Genomic DNA, 20,395 nt, shown 5'->3' with positions numbered 1-20,395 from the left:
GAATTATAAAGAGTATTAGAAGTGCAGCAACTGAATGAGGGGGCGCTGTTCATACAGCCAGGGTTAGAGCGTGAGCTCTGCAGCCAAGTCTCCTGCTGCTAATTCTGACATTGGCCAGCAGAGGGAGCTCTTCTTGTTTCCAGCAGAGCAGATTACTAGTGTAGAGATGACCATTGCTAGCATTTTACAAGGGATTCTGGGAGTTGTAGTTCAACACCAGCTCTGGTCAAACTGTCAGTTCTTGTTGCTGTGGATAAATAACTGGCGTATGAATGGGTCGGAGCACAGAGGTGTCTCTGTCAGGGGCTGAGAACACTGCGAGTGCCCCGGGGGCAGAAGTGACGGCCACACAAATAATTGGGGTATTGTCTGAGGGGCTGTGACATTAGGCAGCTCTGGGCCCTTGGGACAAAGGGGAATATTGTGAGACTGATAGAGGGGAGAGACCATTGCTGGGACTAATAATTCATTCATCACCCCCCTCAGCCTGGTGGAACTGCCCAACACTCACCCCACTCTCAACCCCCCCCACATATCCCAAAATCACATATCATGTTTGTTTCCCATCATTCTCTGCTGCTGCTCATTAAGAAAAAAACATCAGCCATTCCAACCAATGAGCAAATTCCCAATTTGTAAAGGTCAATATCCATTGGCCGACTTGTCTGTGATCAAATTGATCAGTCTGTGCGGCACTGATTGGTGGGATATTGTCCAATCTGCTCATACATTACATTAGTGGGAGCTGTGTAGTCTTTCCCATCCAGCTGCTGGGAAGAGTCTGATAGACACACAGACTGTCATCTGATTGGATGCCTGGATGACTTGTTGAAACCGCCCCTGAGGAGCTTTACATATTTAAAGGGTTGAGCTGGAAGATCAGATTCAACCATGGCATCCAATCAAATCTGAGCATGTGTGAGATTTGATTGTTGATCCCAATGTTATTAATAGGGAATAAAGATAAATATATAGGAAGGTCAGTGATATGATCCCAATGTTATTAATAGGGAATAAAGATAAATATATAGGAAGGTCAGTGATCCCAATGTTATTAATAGGGAATAAAGATAAATATATAGGAAGGTCAGTGATCCCAATGTTATTAATAGGGAATAAAGATAAATATATAGGAAGGCCAGTGATCCCAATGTTATTAATAGGGAATAAAGATAAATATATAGGAAGGTCAGTGATCCCAATGTTATTAATAGGGAATAAAGATAAATATATAGGAAGGTCAGTGATCCCAATGTTATTAATAGGGAATAAAGATAAATATATAGGAAGGTCAGTGATCCCAATGTTATTAATAGGGAATAAAGATAAATATATAGGAAGGTCAGTGATCCCAATGTTATTAATAGGGAATAAAGAGAAATATATAGGAAGGTCAGTGATCCCAATGTTATTAATAGGGAATAAAGATAAATATATAGGAAGGTCAGTGATCCCAATGTTATTAATAGGGAATAAAGAGAAATATATAGGAAGGTCAGTGATCCCAATGTTATTAATAGGGAATAAAGATAAATATATAGGAAGGTCAGTGATCCCAATGTTATTAATAGGGAATAAAGATAAATATATAGGAAGGTCAGTGATCCCAATGTTATTAATAGGGAATAAAGATAAATATATAGGAAGGTCAGTGATCCCAATGTTATTAATAGGGAATAAAGATAAATATATAGGAAGGTCAGTGATCCCAATGTTATTAATAGGGAATAAAGATAAATATATAGGAAGGCCAGTGATCCCAATGTTATTAATAGGGAATAAAGATAAATATATAGGAAGGTCAGTATTTTTCTCCAGAAAAGGTGACAACCATAGTGCCGGGGGAACTGCACTGCTGGTGACCAGCATAATATGCTCTGAAGTCGGGAGCAGCAGTGACAGGGAGGAGCCCCAAAATATAAAGAATCCCTTGGCCTTGGGCCTGATATGGATCATTTGGTTCTGGATGAGGAGAGTTGAGGGATCGGATCTGCACTGAGACAAGTCGGAGCGAGTCAGCGTTGTGTTGTGTGTCACTGAGGAATGTTCTGGCTCCTGCCCAATTAGCAACGTACAATTAATAGATTTAACTGCTCTGGGTCCAGTAACAGCAGGTTCCCTAAATAAATGCACTTACTGGTCAGGTGGGGGGGGGGGGTGAGTAAATGCCAATGGGCCAAACCCAAACTAAAATTCCGGTCCTGATCAGACATTGTCTTGGGCAGAGTCTCACATCAGGACCCCAGAAACAAACCCTTTCATTGTCTGTGAGGCTTTTTGTTTTGTTTTAGGATTTCTACTCGGAACCCAGGAGATTTCCAAAAGAATCCATGAGTCATAGAGAGAAAGAGATCCCCCTCTCCGACCGCCCCCCCCGATAATGAAAGAAGCCTGTTTGTTCTGTGCACAGGGGGGCTGTCAGCTCTTGGACAACAGTGACATACACACACACACACACATATATATATATATATAGTTATAGAAATAAAGGGGTTACTATTGAGCTCTGCTTGCCTTTGGAATGTGCAAACTGCACCCCCTTATTATGTACAGGACTCAGCTCCTCTGCACCCACTTCTGAATGACTCACAAGTTTGGGGACATGTTTGGAGCAGGATGGGGGGCACTAACAGGGGGGCAGGTACCTAAAAACATGGCGGTGTAAATCTTGCCCCTTTTACCCCCATTGCACTTTGTTTTTCAAAAAGGAGAAAGGCTGAATTTTTAGGCTGCATTTTAAGTGCAAATCCCAATCCCAATCCAGGAATTCTATAAACCCCCCTAATCCCTGGAATGTGCCGAGGGTCTCAGCCAAACTCCCTGACGTAACAGGGGCCGCCTGCACTTGTGCTGATATACAGCCTCCCCCCAAAATAAGAATCATCAGTTGTAAAAGGGGCAGATTTCCCTATTTGTTTATCATTTTGCTCCCACTAGGGGGCGCTGAGAGTTGGATACAGGGGGTTATTTATAAAATTCGCAAATGGTTTTTCCTCAACGCTAAGATATTATATAATATATAATAAACTGCTCGGATACGTTTTCCGCAAATTGAGACGGGTGTTTCCATGAGTGCGGCCACAGTGAGAATGAAAATAGTGTTGACAGTAACGTAAATACGCAATTTGCGAATCTGTTTTGCCAATATTTTCTCCGCCAATAAAGTTGTGGCGTTAGCGTGTCCATAAATATTCGCAATTTGCGAATAAAAGTTCTTATCGACATTTGCAGTGTGAAAAAAAATGTGCTCTTATCCATCTTGATAAATATAACCCTACACAGGGCAAATATATTCATTGCGAATCATTCTGCGCCCAGCGAAGTTTATCAATGAGCCCCACTGAATATTACGGACGGATATCTGATGATAAATCTATTGAGCAAATAAATATTCCCGGGAGGATTTGGGACCATGTGACTATGAGGGAACGGGAACTGGGATTTAAGGGGAATGGGAGAAACAGAAGAAGAACGGAAATGGAAACATGTTGGGAAGAGATCAGGGATATAATAGCCCACGGGACTGGGTTTTATTATCTGCAAATCAGCCGTCTTTATTACATTATGCCTTTAGTTCCCCTTTAGAGCTGCGGCACTGGAGGGTTTTTAAAGGGAAATCACTAAAAAAAAAACCAATAAAAAATGAAGACCAACTGAAAAGTTGCTAAGAATAGGCCACTCTATAAAATACCAAAATGACCGTTAGTTATTCTCTGCCTTGTAACAATGTAGCAGAAATCACTTCTCTTCCAGGTCTGCTGCTTCATTTTATCAAAGCAGAGCCTATAAACAGCCAGAGACTCCCCCTGTATAGAATCATAAGCACCCCAGACTGTCAGCCCTATAGGGGGTCCCCCAGTTTATCCATAGGAGACCTATAGAAATACCTCCAGCAACAGCTCTATAATGAATTCAATATGGGAATGTCTTATTTAGCATTTGCCAATTCTGCATTATTTATCCCCAAGAATTATTGTGACTTCGGAAGGGGAGCAGCCTGAGATATAGGGAGTTTAACCCCATGAGGGCAAAACAGGGGAGGGGCAGTTACTTATAGGAAGGTGGGCGGATTGTGTGTTATTTTTTTTAGTCATGTTGTATATTAATAATAGTAATTAATATTAATAATTAATAGTGTAGTGGTTTGGTTTGTTCTGCTCTCAGCTAAGATTACTTATCTTTCCCTGTCTCGTTGCTAAATTAAATCACAGGGCATCGGTGCTGTAGGCCATTTAGATAAAGTTTAATCGGAGTATTGTCCTGATTACATCTAAAAAAATCTCTGCCGTAAAGCAAGACAGAGCTGCTGTGTTTTTGCCAGAAAGAAAGTACACTGTATATATATATATATACAGTATATATAATATTCACAGTAATAAATAGAAAGATATAGGCCCAGTAATAAAGATTATGGGGAAAATTTACTTATGGTCGAATATCGAGGGTTAATTAACCCTCGATATTCGACTGTCGAAGTTAAATCCTTTTCGACTTCGAATACCGAATTCGAAGCATGTACCGCAATTCGAATGACCGAAATATCAAAATCGTTCGTTTCGAAGGATTTTAACCCATCGATCGAACGATTTTTCTTCGACCAAAAAAAAAAGCAAAGCCTATGGACCTTCCCCATAGGCTAACATTGACTTCGGTAGGTTTTAGGTGGCGAACTAGAGGGTCGAAGTTTTTTTTTTTTAAAGAGACAGTACTTCGACTATCGAATGGTCGAATAGTCGAACGATTTTTACTTCGAATCGTTCGATTCCAAGTCAAAGTCGTAGTCGAAGGTCGAAGTAGCCCATTCGAAATTCGAACTTTTTTTTCTTCTATTCCTTCACTCGAGCTAAGTGAATGGGCCCCTATGTGTCATAGGGAGATGGAAGTGTCTGCCCAAAGAGCTTGCAATCTAACTACAAAGAAAGCATTAGGCACACACACACATATCTATTTCCGCAGTCAGTGACTGGTTCTATCTTGTCGGCGCTATATAAATAAATGATAATGATGGTGTAAAATGGTCAATTTTCTAATTTCCACTGTTTTTTGTTGCGCAGATGATCTCAGTGGCCACTAGGTGGCAGGAGGTCCCAAGGGCAGTTCAGGTCGATGTTTAGGAGCAGTTCAGGGCGGGGCCTTTAGTAGGATTAAAGGGGAACTACGCCCACAATCGCTGTTTTTGTGTAATGAAAGAAACTATAACTTACCAATAATCATTCATTCCTTATGCTCACTGATTTATAGTTAAGTGTAACAGTATCTGTCCGACACTATATGTTCTCTGCACTGCTGGTTCTGACTCCCTGAAACAATGTCTCAACAGTCTCTGCCTGACTATATATTTTCTCTGCACTGCTGGTTCTGACTCCTGAAAAAATGTCTCAACCCTTTTTAAAACAGCACAGATGGCGCACCCATTCAAAATTCTTAAAGGCACAGTACACCAATCAATTATAGACTGATGAAGACCCTGGTAGGGTTCATCTTCATGGCTGAGCAAAAGTCACAGATTGCATTCCAACATTATGCCCACTGGGGGCTCTGTTTTATCAGATCCTACTGCTGGATCCCCTCATTGGATACTGAACCCTATTTATTGAACAGAACAGAAGGCATTTTCAGTATCAGATAAAGCAACAAGGAAGCTGTCAGGCTTTATCGGGGTTGTTCACCTTTAAATGAACTGTTAGTATGATGTAGAGAGGGATATTCTGAGACAATTTGCAATTGGTTTTAATTTTTTATTATTTGTGGTTTTTGAGTTATTTAGCTTTTTATTCAGCCCCTCTCCAGTTTGCAATTTCAGCCATCTGGTTTCTAGGATCCTTATTCCCCTAGCAACCATGCATTGATTTGAATAAGAGACTGGAATATGAATAGGAGAAGCTTGAATAGAAAGACGAGTAATAAAAAGCAGCAATAACAATACATTTGTAGCCTTACAGAGCGTTTGTTTGTTAGATGGGATCAGTGACCCCCATTTGAAATCTGGACAGAGAAGGCAAATAATTAAAAATTATAAAAAAAGAAATAATGAAGACCAATTGAAAAGTTGCTTAGTATTAGCTATTCTATAACATACTTAAAGTTAACTTAAAGGTGAACCGCCCCTTTAAGTCTCAGCTACACTCTGGCATGGACCATTTCATTCACACGGAGGGGGATTTACTACCACACTGGGGAAGGGCAGTGGTTTGGCTTCTAGTTCTGACCTAATTACCCTGCTAGGTGGCGCTCTTTAAATTCTGTTCAACTACAACTCCCAGCATCCTTTGTAGCAGCCTTAGATCAGAGGCTTGTCGACTGTTAAGGAGGAATGTAAAAAATGGGGGTTATGGGGTGTGAATTTATGGGGTGTGTGACAGCAGCATTCCATGATGGAGTACGTTTTGCTGTATCTGACCCCCTGGGGTACAAGTGCTCAGCTCAGGGTGGAGAATTGAGGCTCCAGGTCTGAATCATGATTTAAATTAGCAGCAAATTCATGTTGGAAGAGATCAGCGCTCCAAGTTCTGGAACTCCCAGGACTAAAGGCAAATGATTGAGCTTCCAACCCTTATTTATTTGTCTGTAGTCTTAACTCATATAATACTGGGACTACAGCAAATAAACAGCTTCTACTGAGTCGCAACTGAGACATGGGAAAGAAGAGCACAACTGGGGCCACAGGAGGTGTGAGTAGGGAATGTAATACAGATAGTAGTGGTGTTACTACATGTTACTGGGTCACCAGCAGATGGACTGTGAGGTCTCAGCAGGGACCTCTGCCTATTACAGTCAATATTGGCGTGAGCAGCAGGATTACTCAGCACTATTTACTCTCCAAATAAAGTTTTACTACCAGCCTGTGTGATAATGGGTGTAATGGGGCTCTGCCCGGGGCCCATAATATTTCAGGTGCCTAACCCCTAATCTTCTCTGTTCTGCGCAGGAGGATGAGGAGATACAGGGAACCAATAGCGGCTGCTACTGACGTGGGAGCCAATGAGGGGACTTACTGAGCCAAAGGTGAGTACCTGCTTCTAGTCCAATCTGTGGCCCTTTGTCTTTACATGTGCAACTCCCTGCACCTCTGGACATGTACAGGCTCTGACTATTGTTTACATTGTTATCTAGTTGCTAGGGTCTCACTTACCTTAGCAACCCAGCGGTTGGTCTGAATGACAAGTTAAAAGACGAATAGGGGCGGAGCTGATTGAAATGATATATAATAAAATAAATAACAAAACCCAGCGGCAGGCTTTATATTTGTTTGGTTGCTGGGCAGACATTGCTGTGTTTTCCATTGAAAGAGAGAAATAGAAATGGTCCCTGGAAATTCCGATTTCTCTTTTAAAGGCACAGTCAGAGGAATTTGTGTGTGTGTGGGATAGGCTTGTGTGATATTGGGGTACATTTATTGGAGAGAGATTGGGTCCTGAATGTATTAGGGGGAAAATATTCTGCTCGCACCCCCTACTTCCTGTCCTAAACATTAAAGAAAGGAGGCGCACAGAGCAGGAATTGGGGGGCTGTTAATTTGGGGGGGGAAAGCTGTCCCTTTAGGTGTGGCTGATTTGTTATATACTGTATATATATATATATATATATATATATATATATATATGTTATGTGCGCCGGCAATAGAATTCTGTACTTGGATCAAGCAATGTGCACGGCCCTCCAGCAACCGCCCTCCAGCCTGATTATTACATGAAACATCAACATGACTGGGGGACTTGCTGCTTATGGGGTTAAAGCCGTGGCCTCTCAGTAGTATCTGTCCCAGATTCATCTTACACACCCATACACTCACTCACACACTCACTCACACACTCACACACTTACACACCCATACACTCACTCACACACTCACACATACACACACACACACACACATACTCACATACACACACACTCACTCACACACACACACACACACATACACACACATACTCACACACACACACAAGCTGTCAGTGACCCCAATGCCAAGTGCCAGGTTGGGGAAAGACACAACAGGAAAAGTAAATCATTGAAAGGGTAGTTCACATTTAGATGATCTCTGTTTGTAGGGGTCACTGACCCCAGCAGCTAAAACACTATTGTGTGAGGCTACAACCTTAATGTTATTGTTACTTTTTATTCCTTCTCCCATTCACCTTCCAGTCTCTCATTGATTCAGCTGCCTGGTTGCTAGGGAGGATTGAACCCCAGCAACCAGATAAAAGCTGAAATTCCAAACTGAACAGAAAGTTAATCCCCTTATGTCAGGAGTTAGAACCAGCAGTGCAGAGGATATAAACAGCCATTTCCATAAATAACCTGAAGTTGTAAGGAATGTATATGGGAAAGTTGCTGAGAGCCGGTTACAGAGGATCAGAGGGAAAGGCAGAGTGTGAGTCGGCAGCAGCAGTACAATGGAGCGACAGTGAGTGGCAGCAGTGCAAGCGGATTGGCTGGGAGGGAGCGGAATAGGAATGTGAGAGAGAGAAAAGAAAAAAAAAAAGTCTCTTTCTGATGAAAAGGCTCCAACAGCAGCAGCAGCAACAACAACTCTATGGATTCCTCTCTGCAGTGAGTGTGAGACTGAGTGTGAGTGACAGAGAATAACAGAGAGGCTACAAATAATCCCCAGACTGGAGATAAGGGGGTCGGTCACCATGACAACCCACCCTGGGCTCCCCAGCCCTTAGGAAGGACAGAGAGCGACTGGACGGGGCACATGTTGGGCACTGGGATCTTCATGCCGATTCTTTTCCTGGGAATTTGCCCATAGGACGTAGATTTGTCTGCGAAATACAAACTTCAGGATGGAGAACCGGGGGTGCAGCTGCCCTGGAGAGGTAATGAGCTGGAGAGAGGGGTGTGTGTGTGACATAAGGGGTTAAATACTGGGCTAATGTCATCATGGGGGCAGTAAGGGGACTAAATGTAGATGAGCCTTTTGTTTGCTGCTACTGGTGTCCCCAAGCTGGGCTACTAACCCCTAAACTCCCACAGTGCAGCCCAATCCCTGAAGTGGGTTTCATTGAAAGTTCGGGGCTCCTGCTTGACTCTTGGGTTCATTTAATTTGGTGGCACCAACTGTCACCTCTGATTGATACAATGTGACATTTAGATTCTCACATTCGCTTCCTTTGTTGTGGGGATAGATCTGCTGCACTGTCAGTTGTGACTCCTGCACACACGTGTGGGAATGAAAATCTCCAATCCTTCCTCATCTATTAACCTGTATTTAATCAATTCCCCCCGGCCAGGGGCACAAATGGAGCTGAGGGGCGAGACATGAAATTCCTTCCACTCTTTTGACAGTTCACTTCCTGGTTTGTTTTTTTTTTTCTGTATTTTTAAGAGTTAATGATTTTCTTTTTTTTGTGCCTCTTGAAAGGGATCCAAGTAGATGAGGGTCCCGGTGTAACCGTTTCAGTGCCAGGAGCTTTTGGGGGCTGGTTAGGATGATCACAGGTTATAAAGTTTCTTCTCTTCGGACAAATGATAAAAAAAGAAAGAAATTGACAAAAATCTCTTGTATTGATGTGAAAAGTCAATGGCTGAGCCTTTAACTGGGAATATAAACAAACAAACCCCTGAGCGGACATGGGAAATAGTTAAGACTGGGGTCCTGGACCTTTTGGGGAAGAGAATTTCGAGAACCAGAAGCAGCAGTTTTTTTTATGTCTGTCAGTCTATTCTGGTTTGGGGACGGACGGACAGATTACAAGTTCCTGTGGTTTCTAAACAGAGTGTCTTTTGTGTTGTTGGGACAATGAAGCTGCTCTGTGATTGGCTGGCACGGGCCTCTCTGATCTTTCCTGCTCCCTGGGAGAATTCCGTCAGGAAGGAGAAAAACACAACAGGGAGACAGTCTGGGCAAATACACGAGAGGTTTTAAAGGGGAACTTAGTTATCAAAGGTACTAAATTCTCAGTGCGTGGCCCCCCAGCTGTCAGAAATTCCCAGTTGACCCTGGAGGACGGCAGGTTGGACATTTCTCCTCTTTATACCTAAAAAGTGGCCTATTGAGTGCAGCAAAGACAACTGATGATTATTATACGGCTCAGGCTTTGACTGCTCCGGCCTTTGCTTTAAGATCTTTTGTTAGAGGCCATAAAGTGTCACTGGGGGGGATTGTGAGGGTTGCTCTGCCTTTGTGTGTGTGTATGGGGGGAGGGAGGGTGAAGCAGAAGGATGACCTCAACCCCCCCCCAAAAAAAAAAAACAACTGCCCCCAACCTTGCATGGTGACAGTGCAGCAAATAGCATTGAAATAGGACTTTGTATTGTGGGGCAACAGTAACACGTGTTATATACTGTCACTTTAAATCTGTCATGTTCCACCTCTGCAGAACACTCTGTACCTGCTCTCTGTGTGCCCAGAACATTCCTTCTCTGTAAATTTGTATTTATACATATGGGAGGAGGAGGTGCCATATTGATTCCCTTAGACAGTACAGTATGAGGGTATAGCTTATTGTGTGCCCAGAACATTCCTTCTCTGTATATTTGTATTTAAACATATGGGAGGAGGTGCCATATTGATTCCCTTAGACAGTACAGTATGAGGGTATAGCTTATTGTGTGCCCAGAACATTCCTTCTCTGTATATTTGTATTTATACATATGGGAGGAGGAGGTGCCATATTGATTCCCTTAGACAGTACAGTATGAGGGTATAGCTTATTGTGTGCCCAGAACATTCCTTCTCTGTATATTTGTATTTATACATATGGGAGGAGGAGGTGCCATATTGATTCCCTTAGACAGTACAGTATGAGGGTATAGCTTATTGTGTGCCCAGAACATTCCTTCTCTGTATATTTGTATTTATACATATGGGAGGAGGAGGTGCCATATTGATTCCCTTAGACAGTACAGTATGAGGGTATAGCTTATTGTGTGCCCAGAACATTCCTTCTCTGTAAATTTGTATTTATACATATGGGAGGAGGAGGTGCCATATTGATTCCCTTAGACAGTACAGTATGAGGGTATAGCTTATTGTGTGCCCAGAACATTCCTTCTCTGTATATTTGTATTTATACATATGAGAGGAGGAGGTGCCATATCTATTCCCATAGACAGTACAGTATGAGGGTATAGCTTATTGTGTGCCCAGAACATTCCTTCTCTGTATATTTGTATTTATACATATGGGAGGAGGTGCCATATTGATTCCCTTAGACAGTACAGTATGAGGGTATAGCTTATTGTGTACCCAGAACATTCCTTCTCTGTATATTTGTATTTATACATATGGGAGGAGGAGGTGCCATATTGATTCCCTTAGACAGTACAGTATGAGGGTATAGCTTATTGTGTGCCCAGAACATTCCTTCTCTGTATATTTGTATTTATACATATGGGAGGAGGGAGGTGCCATATTGATTCCCTTAGACAGTACAGTATGAGGGTATAGCTTATTGTGTGCCCAGAACATTCCTTCTCTGTATATTTGTATTTATACATATGGGAGGAGGAGGTGCCATATTGATTCCCTTAGACACTACAGTATGAGAGTATAGCTTATTGTGTGCCCAGAACATTCCTTCTCTGTATATTTGTATTTATACATATGGGAGGAGGAGGTGCCATATTGATTCCCTTAGACAATACAGTATGAGGGTATAGCTTATTGTGTGCCCAGAACATTCCTTCTCTGTATATTTGTATTTATACATAAGGGAGGAGGGAGGTGCCATATTGATTCCCTTAGACAGTACAGTATGAGGGTATAGCTTATTGTGTACCCAGAACATTCCTTCTCTGTATATTTGTATTTATACATATGGGAGGAGGAGGTGCCATATTGATTCCCTTAGACAGTACAGTATGAGGGTATAGCTTATTGTGTGCCCAGAACATTCCTTCTCTGTATATTTGTATTTATACATATGGGAGGAGGGAGGTGCCATATTGATTCCCTTAGACAGTACAGTATGAGGGTATAGCTTATTGTGTGCCCAGAACATTCCTTCTCTGTATATTTGTATTTATACATATGGGAGGAGGAGGTGCCATATTGATTCCCTTAGACACTACAGTATGAGAGTATAGCTTATTGTGTGCCCAGAACATTCCTTCTCTGTATATTTGTATTTATACATATGGGAGGAGGAGGTGCCATATTGATTCCCTTAGACAATACAGTATGAGGGTATAGCTTATTGTGTGCCCAGAACATTCCTTCTCTGTATATTTGTATTTATACATAAGGGAGGAGGGAGGTGCCATATTGATTCCCTTAGACAGTACAGTATGAGGGTATAGCTTATTGTGTGCCCAGAACATTCCTTCTCTGTATATTTGTATTTATACATATGGGAGGAGGAGGTGCCATATTGATTCCCTTAGACAGTACAGTATGAGGGTATAGCTTATTGTGTGCCCAGAACATTCCTTCTCTGTATATTTGTATTTATACATATGGGAGGAGGAGGTGCCATATTGATTCCCTTAGACAGTACAGTATGAGGGTATAGCTTATTGTGTGGTGAGGTTCAGTTCTACAGAACAGATCCACACAGGGAGGGGAGGCACAGAGAGGGGCAGTGATTCAGACAACAATGAGGTCTGAACTGACAGTTTTGCAGCCCATTCCTTATCAGCTGTCAGTTTGTGGGCTGGAAATACAAACATGTTGCTTCTGTGGCCTTGGGAACATGAAGCAGATTTCCCAGTACAGTCGGCAGTGAAGTGGCCGGAGATTCGCTGCCAAGCGGACACTGCGCCTTTAAGCAGCTGCATTATTGGTCTATTTGCTAAGTGGCAGCTCTTTCACTGGCACTCAGGGACTGGCCGACCTTGGCAGGGAGATAGGAAAATAATTGATTTATCTTGGAAGCAGGAGAAGGTTCTGGCCAGGTGCAGCCTCCTCCCCTCCCCTAATTGATTAACATTTTTGAACGGAGTCCATAACGAGCCTGACTTCCCTCGATTAGTGCTTGCGGCTGATTGGCTGAAAAGTCTGATAAGGAAAAATATATATAATGTGTCATTAAAGGGGTCACCTAAAAGTTAACTTTTAGTTTGTTATAGGATGGCTAATTTTAAGCAACTTTTTTCAAATGGGGGTCACTGACCCCATCTATAAAACAAATGCTCTGTAAGGCTACAAATGTATTTTGCTAGGGGAATTTGGATCCTAGCAACCAAATTGTCTCAGCATATAACTCTCTATATGATACTAACTGTTAATTTAAAGGGGAACAACTCCTTTAACCCCATCCCCACATTGGCAGCTTCAAATACTACTTTTATTTATTCTTCAAATCATAATTTTGGGATATAGAATTTCGGATTTCCCCAATGGGATTTTCTGCCTGAAGGAGCCCCAGCGAGTGTGAAACCAGTGCCGATGGGGCTGAAATGTGAGATTTGGAAATGGACCAGAGACGCAGAGTGACTTACCCTTTACTTTCACTTTCAGGCAACTTCATTTTGCTTTCGGAATCATCTACCTTTTGGGGGGAGACGTCATGGCCCTCGGCTATAGCGGGCAGTCTATGATGTCATACGCCGGTGTTTGGGGAATTTGGGATTTTTCGGAATAACTGTTGAAATCTGCCTCCCCTCCCCAAAAATAACCCCAAATGTGTTTCACCTTCATCTCTCAGGTCAGGGAACCAATGGGAGAGAGCTGCAAGAAATGCTGAGTTCAAATGATGTGCAAAGTAGGAGCTGCCATACAGGTTGCATTTAAAGGGACATTGCTCACATATTGATTTCTGCCTTTGGTAGTTCTGTACGTCCCTTACTCAATAGGGAATGTTGTTTTTGTTGTTTGTCTGTGCAGGTTAAAGGGTTAACTACGTTGTCACATATAGAGGCCTCTGCGTATTGTCCAGGGTTTATTTATAGAGGGAATGGAAACACCGGAGCGTTGAGACCGTCTCCATCTGCAGCGTTTCCATAACAACTCCGCGCCCCTGGGCAGTTACTTGGGTTCTGTTACAGGACGGGGCCCCTTTTCTCCAGGGGACTTGAGTCAATGGCTTTAATTCAGATCAGGAACATGGTGTTGGGGTGACATAAAAATGATGCCAATCAATTAACAACAATAAAACAGACCCCAAGGGAGAGACCCGAGGGCCCGGGGCAGTTCTGTATTTATAATATAGTTACTGACTTGTGATAATGACTGGACTTCATCAACTCGTTCACTTCCATTCACTGGAGTTTTCCAATTCTGTATTCCTGATATTCCACAGGGAGTATAGTGCCCCAATCCCTGTTCTAATGTCAAGGCTTGGGGAAACCTGTTCTGTGCTGATGGTGAAATCTCCTTTCCTCCCCACCAACTCATTCCCCCTCTCTTGGTAGGGAATCCCATAACCTGACTGCCCTTACAGTAAAGAACCCCCTTCCTATGCTGATGGTGAGATCTCCTTTCCTCCCCACCAATGAATCACTCATTCCCCCTCTGTTGGTAGGGAATCCCATAACCTGACTGTCCTTACAGTAAAGAACCCCTTCCTATGCTGATGGTGACATCTCCTTTCCTCCCCACCAATGAATCACTCATTCCCCTCTCTTGGTAGGGAATCCCATAACCAGACTGTCCTTACAGTAAAGAACCCCTTCCTATACTGATGGTGAGATTTTCTTTCCTCCCCACCAATGAATCACTCATTCCCCTCTCTTGGTAGGGAATCCCATAACCAGACTGTCCTTACAGTAAAGAACCCCTTCCTATACTGATGGTGAGATTTTCTTTCCTCCCCACCAATGAATCACTCATTCCCCCTCTCTTGGTAGGGAATCCCATAACCTGACTGTCCTTACAGTAAAGAACCCCTTCCTATGCTGATGACAGGCATCATAGGACCCCCTTATTGATTAAAGCTGCTGTCTATGGGAGAGGGGATCAGAGGCTTTGTGCACCCAAAAATGCAATGTTTAGTGAGTAGGGCCCCATGTCCTGGTTGGCCCCTGGGAACCCGCATGGGCTACACATACTATACCCCCAGTACAGTTGGATAATGGTCACCCAGCTCTGAGGATTAAAGTACATAAAATAACCAGATGAGCCCATTCCCATCATCTGAAGGGGGATAATAAAATATTTACTTCTAGGCCAGATACTCTGGAATCCCTCTTAGCGGAACATCAATATTTACTCGGCTGTTTATAGAGATTCAGGAGCTGGCACCTCTCTCTCTGGGCTCAGTCTCCTCTTTATTGATACACTGGGAACAGAGTTCTACACGGACTTCCATAAATCTTCCAATGGACAGCAATGTACTAAGGGACGTGGATCTGGCTTCCCAGGCAGAAAATAGGGTGTGTGGGGAGTTCTAAAGGGATTGTTCACCTTTAAATGAACTGTTAGTATTATGTAGAGAGGGATGAGACATTTAGTAATTGGTTTTCATTTTTTATTATTTGCGGTTTTTGAGTTATTTAGCTTTTTATTCAGCAGATCTCCAGTTTGTAATTTCAGCCATCTGGTTGCTAGGGTCCAAATTCCCCTAGCAGCCACGCATTATTTGAATAAGAGACTGGAATATGAATAGGAGAGGACTAAATAGAAAGATAAGGAATAAAAAGTAACAATAACAATATATTTGAAGCCTTCCAGAGCATTTGTTTTTTTTTAGATGGGGTCAGTGACCCCCATTTGAAAGCTGGAAAAAGAAGGCAAATCATTCAAAAACTATAAAAAAGAATGATCATACTTATATATCCAACGTTTCGGTCCATATTAGGGCCGTCATCAAGGTCCTTAAAACAGTAGGATTCACTTACATTGGAATGCGGCTCCTTCTGAACATTTTATATATACAGGTGTGGGATCTGTTATTCGGAAACCTATTATCCAGAAAGCTCCGAATTTCGGAAAGGCTGTCTATCGTTGACTCCATTTTATCCAAATTTTTATAACTGGTTTCTTTTTCTGTGTAATAATAAAACAGTCGCTTGTACTTGATCCCAACTTAGATATAATTAATCCTTATTGGAGGCAAAACCAGCCTATTGGCTTTATTTCATGTTTATATGATTTTCTAGTAGACTCAAGGTATGAAGATCCAAATTACAGAAAGATCCATTATCTGGAAAACCCCAGGTCCTGAGCATTGTGGATAACAGGTCCCATAGCCGTTTATATACTGTATATAGCGCAGATACACTCTGTCGAATACAATGGTTTCAGTTCTTACACAGCGAGAGGAATAAGACATTTGTTTCCAAGATGTTTAATCCAGACACAAACTTTTTTTTTTGGGCTTGTTGTGGTTTTATTGCTGAAGCGGCAGGTTCGTAACATAAAGTCTATTTATTTTAAGAGCAGGACGTCTAAGAATGGCTCCCGGAGACGGGAAGAATCAGGTTCCTTATATAGGCAATTTGTCGGCCGCCTGTTGAAAGGCGAGGAATTGAGGATTTCCTGAATCACTGGGCCACGTAACTGAGTCAGACGCTTATTGTCCCTGTTGGGGGGGTGTCAGGTGACCGCTGCCCAGGGGTTGTGAGGCATTCGGTGGCTGCTGAAACTGTTTTTATCACAGGGACGATTTTAGGGTTAGTTTGCCTTTAATTTTTTATCTTTTAAAGGGGCGGTTCACCTTTAAGTTAACTCTTAGTATGTTATAGAATGACTATTTCTAAGCAACTATTAAATTGGTCTTCATTGTTTATTTTGTATGGTTTTTGAATTATTTGTCTTGTTCTGACTCTTTCCAGCTTTCAAATGGGGGGTCACTGACCCCATCTAAAAACAAGTGCTCTGCAAGTTTACAAATCTATTGTTAATAGTACTTTTTACTATTCATCTTTCTATTCAGGTCTCTCCTATTCATATTCCAGTCTCTTATTCGAATCAGTGTAAGGTTGCTAGGGGAATTTGGATCCTAGCAACCAGATGGCTGAAATTGCAAACTGGAGAGCTGCTGAATAAAAAGCTAAATAACGCAAAAAATGGAAATCATAAAAAATGAAAACAAATTGCAGATTGTCACAGAATACCCCTCTTTACATCCTACTAACAGTTAATTTAAAGCTGAACATCCCCTTTAAAGCAACACATACTGTTATTTCTGTTTATTCCTAGAAAAAGCTGCCGCTGGGTCTGCTGTGTTTATTGTTATGCCCCTGATTATCAGACCTCCCCCTACAGGGTCAGAGGTCCCAGGGTACTTGTACAGGTATGGGATCCGTTATCTGTTATCCAGAAAGCTCCGAATTAAGGAATGGCCGCCTCCCATAGACTCAATTTTATCCAAATTTTTTAAAAATCATTTCCTTTTTCTGTGTAATAATAAAACAGTCGCTTGTACTTGATCCCAACTAAGATATAATTAATCCTTATTGGAGGCAAAACCAGCCTATTGGCTTTATTTCATGTTTATATGATTTTCTAGTAGACTAAAGGTATGAAGATCCAAATTACAGAAAGATCCGTTATCTTGAAAACGCCAGGTCCCTAACATTCTGGATAACAGGTCCCATAGCTGTACTTTCTGCCGTGAAACGATGTAGTGGAACAATGTGAACTTATTTGTATCTGTAGATAATTATTGGGGAGAGAATCTGATACAATGTTTCACTGGGTTGACTTTGTTCTGGGGAGGGGGGACCCTGATCCGATGTGTCTGGGCACGTGACTATTAACGATCTGTTGTTAGTGACCCAGGTCCGATTACTGGAACTGAGCGAGGGGCTTCCAGGAGAAACCATGACTAACGGGGGGGATAAGCCCAACGTGTGTCTTTAATTTCAGCAATGACGACAGCAGCAGCTTGGATTGGTTTGATCCCGGCTCCCTTCCTGGTTTTGGGGATTTCACAATCAAACTTTCCTGGAATCTCTGTGTATTGTGTGACAGCACCGAGTGATTCTGTCCGACCCAGACCCAGATATTAGGCCCATTCACTTATCCTGATGCAGTGAGTAAAGCGCATTGCCAGACCCGACCCCAGAATTAATGCATCTTTATATACAGCTATCAGTGAGCCAATTTAAGATTTCAGCTGCTCTGATTGGCTGATTCCAGCATGAAGGAGCCAATGGCAATGCACTGCTGGCACACAGCATCGTTCAGTTTGTTGCAGCAGGAAAAAAATGTAAGGGCTCTTACTCACTTGCGTTCTGACCTGCGCTCCCCTGCGTTCCGTTTTTTGGCGTTCAGCCGCAGGAGAGCGCAGGAATAGACGCATGTCATTATTTCAAATGGGGCTGTACTCACTCAGGCGCGTGTAGGCGCCGAACGCATGAAAAATGCAGCATGTTGCGTCTCAACCTGCGTTCGGCACCTACATGCGCCTGAGTGAGTACAGCCCCATTTGAAATAATGACATGCGTCTATTCCTGCGCTCCCCTGCGGCTGAACGCCAAAAAACGGAACGCAGGTCAGAACGCAAGTGAGTAAGAGCCCTAAGGGTGAGTGTGCTCCCATATAAACAGTGGCACTTAAGATGTTGGGGGCTCATTGTGTGTATAGAATAGATCTTAACTCTATGGATGAAGGACTGGGGCTCTGAGAGAAATAAGAAAGCTTAATAAAGGCTGGACAAGCAAAACCCCCATTATAATGTACAACTGTATGAAACAGATACACTGTATCCCTTTAATCGCATTAAATTAGCAGGAACAATCGTGATGATGATGATGATGATGATATCCCAGGATCCCTCGTTAGTCGTCTCCCCTATCTCTGCACTTTGGGAACTGCCGCGTCAGTTGATTCATTGTGAGCCCAGGGACAAGTGGAAACAGGGCAGCCATCAGGGGGGGACAGGGGGGAGAGTTGTAGGGGGCCCGAGGGTAAGGGGGGCCTGGCCACGCCACACTTCTGACTGACTTCAGGAAGGCATGGACATTTAAGGGGCCCTGGCCACCAATTTTCTCATAATGTGGGGGGGGGGGCCTGGCCACTAACTTTGGCCACCAATTTTTTTTTCTCATGTGGGGTCCTAGCCACCAATATTTTTTAATGGGGGGACCCTGGCCACAAATGTTTTTCTATGGGGGGCCCTGACCACAGTATCTTTTTATTTTTTATTAACATGTGGGAACCCTAGCCACCAATATTTTTTTGTTTTTTTTACTGCGTGGTGGGGGGCGGACCTGTAGGTGGGGCTTGCGGTGGGCGCAGCCCAGGGGGGCCAGGAAATTTTGTCGTATGGGGCCCTGCGATTTCTAATGGCGGTCCTGAGTGGAAATGACTGACCTTTGTGATGGAGCCTGAGCTCAGTTCCACTCACTGTACGTGTAGAACCCAGAGACTGATCTGTAACTGCCACCGGCTGCGGCTCTCAGAGGCTGCTGGGAAATGTAGTTCAGTGGACTAAACGCTGATAGAAAGCAGTACTGGCCGTTGGAACAGGGATTATAAGGGAGGCTTCGAACTCTCAGAACAAGGGAGATATAGGCAAGGCTGAACTGAGAATGAGGATATTTTACGTATACATTAAAGGGGTGGTTCACCTTGACGTTAACTTTAAGCGTCACGGCACACGGGCAGATTCGCAACAAATCTCCTCTTCTTTGGGGCGACTAATCTCCCCAAACTGCCTTCCCGCTGGCTAAAAAGTAAATCGCCGGCGGGATGGCACTCGTGGCGATTCGTTTTCCGATATTTTTGGCGGAAATTGCCTCACGATGAAACTTAGGGCGACTTCGGAAAACGGATCGGAGTGCCATCCCGCCGGCGATTTACAGGTGGGTAGGCAGTTTGGGGAGATTAGTCGCCCCAAAGAAGAGGAGATTTGTCGCGAATCTGCCTGTGTGCCACTTTCCAGCTTTCAAATTGGGGTCACTGACCCCATCTAAAAAAAACGAACAAATACTCTGTAAGGCTACACATGTATCGTTATTGCTGCTTGTTATTCCTCATCTTTCTATTCAGGCCTCTCCTTTTCATATTCCAGTCTCTTATTCAAATCAGTGCATGGTTGCTAGGTTAACATGAACTCTAGCAACCAGATCACTGCAAAGCTGCTGATTAAAAAGCTAAATAACTCATACAAAAATGAAAACCATTTGCAAATTGTTTCAGAATGTCCCTCTCTATATCATACTAAAGTTTAATTTAAAGGCCAACAACCCCTTTAGACAAACCCGGATAAAATAAAAATCAAATAAAGGTCAAGTTGCCCTTTAATCCTGCGTCGGTGGAGCAGAGGAATGGCTACAGACTCTTATTTATTGTGATTGCTGAGTAACAATGAGACGTTACTGCCTAATAGGGACATCTGGCAAAGCTGAAACCTTAAACACATCCTGATTTTTTCTTCTTTCTTCCCCTTCGCTGTCACAGATGAATTTCCCTCGCCGTGACTCCGCCTCCCGCACACAAAATTACTGGAAAAAAAAAAGAAAAATTTTATGGGTTTTTAACTGATTAAAAGCAAATTTGGACAGACTCTGCGCTTTTCTAGGGCTTTGGCAGTCGGAACTCGTTACTCTCCGGTGACACAAG

The 20,395-nt window shown here is 42.9% G+C and overlaps 1 protein-coding gene across 2 annotated transcripts in view; it reads left to right on the top strand.

The window, feature by feature from the left end:
• Window positions 1–20,395, top strand: part of dennd2b.L (DENN domain containing 2B L homeolog) — a 71,938-nt gene that overhangs the window by 6,235 nt on the left and 45,308 nt on the right. The window contains exon 2 of one of the 2 annotated variants that reach the window (XM_041589691.1): window positions 6,929–7,005. The gene's annotated coding sequence lies outside the window, so the exon portion shown is untranslated. Of the gene's footprint in view, window positions 1–6,928; window positions 7,006–8,292; window positions 8,823–20,395 lie in introns of those variants that run through there. The other variant, XM_041589690.1, reaches the window with a different exon arrangement.

Source organism: Xenopus laevis, chromosome 4L (assembly GCF_017654675.1).
Source record: "Xenopus laevis strain J_2021 chromosome 4L, Xenopus_laevis_v10.1, whole genome shotgun sequence".
NCBI classification, from domain to species: domain Eukaryota; kingdom Metazoa; phylum Chordata; class Amphibia; order Anura; family Pipidae; genus Xenopus; species Xenopus laevis.
The sequence above is the reverse complement of the archived record's forward strand: the minus strand, read 5'-3'. Positions and strand labels throughout refer to the sequence as shown.